A 6,407-nucleotide genomic window follows, 5' to 3' on the forward strand; every position below is an offset into this window, starting at 1 on the left:
AATCACTAGGATTGCCTAAGTACCAAGCCTTGTCCTTGCCAAAATTGTTCTAGGCTACTCACTTTAGTTGTTGTTACTTGCAAGATTACTTTTAAAATCACAAAAGAAGACTCAAAAGCAAATCAAAAACAAAGGAAAACAACAAGTTGGGACTCTAAAATCGGACTCTAGGCGCACTCCTAATTCGCAACTTAGTAAAAGCAAATGATAAAACTTGAATGGAAATGGAAAAAGTAAAGGTGAGGTCTCTTAGGTGAGGCTTAGACTTTGGATCTAAGACACACTCACCGTCTACCCAATTTTAGGTTGTGAGACTTCTTGAGTCAAGTTAACAAATGAGGGAAGAGCACTTATGAACTCTACCACCTCACTTGCTTGGATTGGCCCTTTACACACAAAAATAAATGAACTTTTACAAAGGAAAACTTAATGAAATGAAAAGGAAACGTGAATAGGCTAAGGAGATTAATGTGTTCAGCTTTGGCTTCTCAAAAAACAGGGGTGAATTAGATTAATTCACACTAAAATCTCAGCTGCAAGTGATCACTCAAAATCAGATGAATTCTGCAGAAAAAAAATTCTGTTATTGTTGGCTGTCGCCTAGTTTCGTCACTTCTGGTGCAGACTTGTAGCGAGTTTCTCCTTATCCAAGAGCCATCTTCTTGCACTTGTTTCTCATCATTGAACCTTCTTTGATGCTTCCACTTGTGGTAATCAATCTGAATTACAATTCACCTATCCAGCAACACCAATTAGCCACGGTATATAACACTACAATGTCAGCAAATTGCATCCAAATTAACAGCAACACCAAGCCTTTTGTCGAACAGATGGTGTGCAAAATAGCCAAAAATTCAAAATCAGGCAATTAATCGGGTAACAATCAAGGAGGCACTTCAAATTGATCCTAAGAATGGTTCTAGAACAAATTAATAACACAATAAAAGACCAGAAAGCAAAATTGTGCGCAATTAAGCTATGCAATGAAATTAGAACAATTTGTTTGATAAAATGTCTCACTGAACTAGCAAGTTTTTGACAGCAAAGTGTAAATGTGCATGAGCAAACTCGAATTTTGGGGATGCACTGGTCCAATTCTGCCTTTTAATGATTTAATAATCTCTTTTAAAGTATTCTTTTGATGTTTTATGGACCATAGGCTTTTGCTACATCCATTCTTTGGAATCAAACAGAAAAATTCATTGTAATTTGAAACTCTCAATGCATAACTTTCTCGGCAGTAAAGATTTTGGCTGAAAATTGATTAAGTTCCATATGCAAATTGCACAGAATTGACTAGATGCACCTTACAATGATTCAAACATATTTCATAGATGAATCAAGACTTGTAGAATCAGATTTGATGGACAGAAACAATATGTACTAGAAATTGACTAGTACAGTTCCATTTTCAGCTCAATTTTCACAACTCAAGTGGTCAAAATTCAGAATGGAAGTTAATCTTGACTGGAAACACTACAAATGACTTGAAAACAGCATTTGACATTTGCTGAAAATAGCAGAAACATGTTGTAGATGATTGGTAATGATCTAATACACAATCTTGACTCAATTATGCAGAATTATCTACCAAAGATGTTTGCATATCGGTTTACTGCATTTAAGCATTACAACTGGACATTTCAAGATTAAGACCAGTTGGAAATCAAAGCTAAATGATTTAGGCATTAACTCATGCAGCTGTTGTTCAGTGAAACAGTAATTCTGAAGTTACCAAATGAACAGTAACGTGCTGCAGAATTTTATTTATTTATTTATTTATTTTTTAAAAAACAGAACTCAAAACCCGAAACAGATCTGATTTGGTTGGCCAATTTTAAACACCTGAGCTCATCTCATAATAGTTCATTGCTCTTAATCGGTGTAGTCAATTCCAACACACTTTCGGCTATGCAAAACTTGATTGAAAACCGGATTTAATGATAGCACAACAAAATTAACCGAACATGACTAAGACAAACTGGAAATGATGCTCAAATTAACAAAATGACTCAATGCAGAAAAGATTAACCGAATGAAAATGATGAATGACTCAAGCAAACACAGCTAGTATCAAAGAAGACTCAAAACAGAACCTAATCCAAAGCAAAGATGTTGAAACTGAATTGAAAATCAGAAACANAAACAAGACAGTGCAGGATTTCTTTGACANCATGGAAATGGAAGAAAGAGCTACTTATCTCACGGTTCTAGCTTGAACCTTGCTCTGAATACCACTTGATACATCAAGGCTTGATGTAATCTTGCAGATCCGTGAGATTGGAGATTAAATGAAGCCGAGATCCCAGCAGCAACCAATGGAACAGTAACCTTNTGATACATCAAGGCTTGATGTAATCTTGCAGATCCGTGAGATTGGAGATTAAATGAAGCCGAGATCCCAGCAGCAACCAATGGAACAGTAACCTTGGCTGAAAANTGTCGNAGATCTGGAAGCTCTCGGGAATGGAACTTGCTGGAGGGTTTTTGGACGTGATGCAGCGGAAGTAGTGTTTAATATAGTGAGGTGGTATGGAGGATAGCTTGAAGAGGTGGATCACAACTCAGAAAGCTTCCACAAAGTGGAAGAAAGTTGCAATGGAGAAGCAAGCGTGGGAAGTGACTCTCGGAGAAAGAAATTTGCTATTCATTTCAGCAGAAATTCTTTACTATATTCCAAAAGTGAATACAAGGGCAACCAAGGTGAGTTATATAGACTCCTCAACCTTGGGCTTGTGATGAAAAACGTGTTCAACCACTATGAATCACGTTGCCTAACTCTAATACATGTGCTAAATGTGCTAGCTTCTAGAATCTATATGGAGTACACGTTTATTTCAATTTCTAAAATAAGAAAGTTCCCGGTGCACCCCCTATCAAGCTAATCTCACCCCTACATGTGCATAAAGGTCTCTTTTACCCCTCTCCATGTTCTTGGGTTGTTCTTTATTTGGTGGGCTTGGGCCCCACGTATCACTAAACTCTTTCTCTCAGGCCACCTTGGAGCATATAGTACACTAGAATAACTTGAGCTTTATATTATGGGCTAAATAGTCCATGATTTCTTTTTGGGTCTTGTATTTTGGGGCAAGTAATGTAAGGTTTCTGGTCAACTTGCCAAAAAAAATTCAACACCCAATGTTGACTCAAGTGGACATTCTTTAGGGTGTTGACCCATGTGGTCAAAGTTTTTAACCTAGCTCGATGAGCAAGTGTGGGACGTCCAACCTTTGTTGAGTGTGGTCATGTGTTATGCTTTCATTGTAGAGGATTTTCCATAGGTAGTGGCCACATGTCACTCTAGGAATGCAGAGATTCTCCATAAGTAGTGGTCACTTATCCTTCTCCTAATTGAGAGGTTTCACCTTGATCTCCAAGTTAGGTCAAGCTTATGTTTTTAGGGTTTTGTTTCTAAAAATTGGAGACACCCTAAGTCTATAAATAGAGGTATCTCCACCCTTGTATTCTCACTTTGAGATTAGTAATGAAATGTTGCCAACCTAGGCATCTTCCTTTAGAGTAGAACATCTTATGTGGTTTCCCTAGGCATCTTCCTTTAGAGTTTGCCTAACCTCTCTTGGAGAATCATCAAAACCACCCCATCACCACCAAAATACCAAAGGTCATGAGTGCTTTCCTTATTATCCAACTTGCTTCCACACCTTTATATCCACTATAACATCTATTCACGCTTTAGCCCAAACTAGATTGAAGAAGATGCTATTAGAGAAAGAAGAGAAAGAAAAGAAAATGACAGAAGATGAAGAAAAGAGAGAAAAAGAATATAAAGAAAAGAGAGAAAAGGAAGTAAAAGAAGTATAGGAGAAAAAAAAGAGAGAAAAGGAAAAAAAAGAAGAAGAGAGCATCTTGATTTGTTATTTAAAGGAAGCTGTAATTTATCTCGTGTTCTTTTATATCACAGGGAAGAGTTGTTCATCAATAAGGAGTGACACCAACAATGGGGATAAGAAAGAATGATATTACTCAAGAAATATTTATTTATCAAAGAGAAATTACAAAAGTAATGGAATGAAGAAAGGATGACATAAAAGGAAGACACAAACTTGGGATTCAATGAATCTATGTTTGATACTTTGTTAGCTTGTTTGTCAAGACCTCTAAAGTCATTGATAATGAGAGATTGGCCTCTTATAGGATCCAAATAGCATTTTAGTATAATTTCTATTTTGAATTATTTTATATTTATGGGTTTGATTTATGTTTCTGTTTGCGCATAAGATCTTTTAGAATTTGGATCAATCTTTCGCCAAACAAGGAGAATGATAAGGAATATTTATGTGAAACAAATTTGAGGATAAATTCTTTTTAAGGAGGGTATGATGGAGAGCTATCTCTTGAACATATATAAGAAGAACTTGAGGAATAACATTTCAATTCAAAGGATGTGTGACAATGTCAATGATCAAAGCACATCTCCTTGAATCTTATAATGTTCCATGAAGGAGGGACTTAAATAAATTTTAATTTTATTTTAATTTTACATAATGCTAAATTTGTTAGGCAGACCCGCTTGTATTCATTGGGCGTGCGGGCCTTGCTAGGTAGAAGTTTACTTTAATAATATTTTTATTTTTTATTTTTGTGTCTTTTAGCTTTGTGCTTTATTTTAGGGTTCATAGGTTTTCTTAAAATTATGTGCATATATAAATGTACCAAAAGCTAATATAAACACTTTTGAGTCATATTATATATTTAGATTCTTTAAGAGAGGATTTTCTTGCTTTTTTTGATGAAAACTCTTTTTCTTATTAAATATTATAATCTTTGTAGCAAATCTTCGCTTGATTTATCAATATGTTAGATTGTGGCATCCTCATCTATATCTTTCTTTTATTTAATGAGGTACTCATAACCTAATTTTTATTTATATTTATTATTCTATTTATTTAATTTATTTAATGAGATGTTCAATGTTATTTTTATTTATTATTTTAATTTATTTACGTTAGATGTTCATAATCTCATTTTTAATTTTTATTTTGATTTGATTAATTTATTGAGGTGACCTTGACCTGAATGTTTTAATACCTTCAATTATATGATGGTTTTAGCTGTTCATCTACATTGTTTAGGTTTAATATCTAATAATTGTTGTAAATATATATATATATATATATATATATATATATATATATATATATATATATATATATATATAATATGATAAATAAAAATTTGATGTATTATAGTTGGAGGTATAACGTTAAAAATTGAAATGAGTAGATATTAATTCATTCATCCTAACGAGTCATTCTTAAATAATTTGACTTATAATTGGAATTGTAGCTTTACAGATTTAAAGGAGTATATTATTATAATAAAATCAATAAATTTTTTATATTTTGAATGAGTATATTTTTATAATGATATTATAGAATAAAATCAATAAATTTATCTAGAATTTTGATGTATTGTTTTGATATAAGACGTTACATCCGATACTAATTTTTTAATTAAAGTAGTTTAGCGTTAGCTATTATTATTACTTTAATTTTCATTTACTTAATGATATTAACTTCAGAAAAAGAATTCACACAATACCTCCATGTTCGAATAATATAGTATGAACGTAGGTTAGGAAGACATTATAGTATGAACGTAGGTTATCTTGTGTGCACTAGAAATCTCATCTTGATAATTTTCTGTAACAATCATGTCATCTATATATATAATCAAAGTTGTAATCTTTCTTTTTCCTCTCTTAAAAAATAAGGTGTGATCAGAGTTACTTGGTAAACCTTCCAAACCATGCTCTTGGGGATTGTTTTAATCCATATAGAGCCTTCTTTAATTTGCAAACCTTCATTCCATTTGAATCTGTCATGCTTGGTGGAGAATCCATATAAATTTCTTCTGAAATTTCTCCATGTAGGAAAGCATTTTTCACATCAAATTGTAGAAGAGGCAAATCTTGGTTTGCAGCTAGCGACAAAAGTATTCTCACAGTATTGAGCTTGGCTAGCGGTGCGAACGTCTCTTGGTAATCTACACCATAAGATTGAGTGTAACCTTTAGCCACAAGTCGTGCTTTATACCTTTCAATAGTTCCATCAGCTTTATGCTTAATCGTAAAGATCCATTTGCAGCCCACAGTTTTCTTCCCTCTTGGTAAGGATACAAGATCCCAAGTGTTATTTTTTTCTAAAGCTGCCATCTCCTCAACCATTGCTTCGGTCCATCTAGGATCTGCCAAANCTTCCTGTACATTACTAGGAATAGAAATTGAAGATAATTGAGATACAAATGATGCAAATGATTGAGATGACACATATTTACTAATGGGATATTTAACTTTGGCTTGGAGGTCTGGTTCATATTTAGCTGGAGGTTGACCACGGTTAGAACGAGGTGGAAAATTATATTGAACAGTAGTAGACTCAGTGTTT

Source organism: Vigna radiata, chromosome 10 (assembly GCF_000741045.1).
Source record: "Vigna radiata var. radiata cultivar VC1973A chromosome 10, Vradiata_ver6, whole genome shotgun sequence".
Taxonomy (NCBI): Eukaryota; Viridiplantae; Streptophyta; class Magnoliopsida; order Fabales; family Fabaceae; genus Vigna; species Vigna radiata.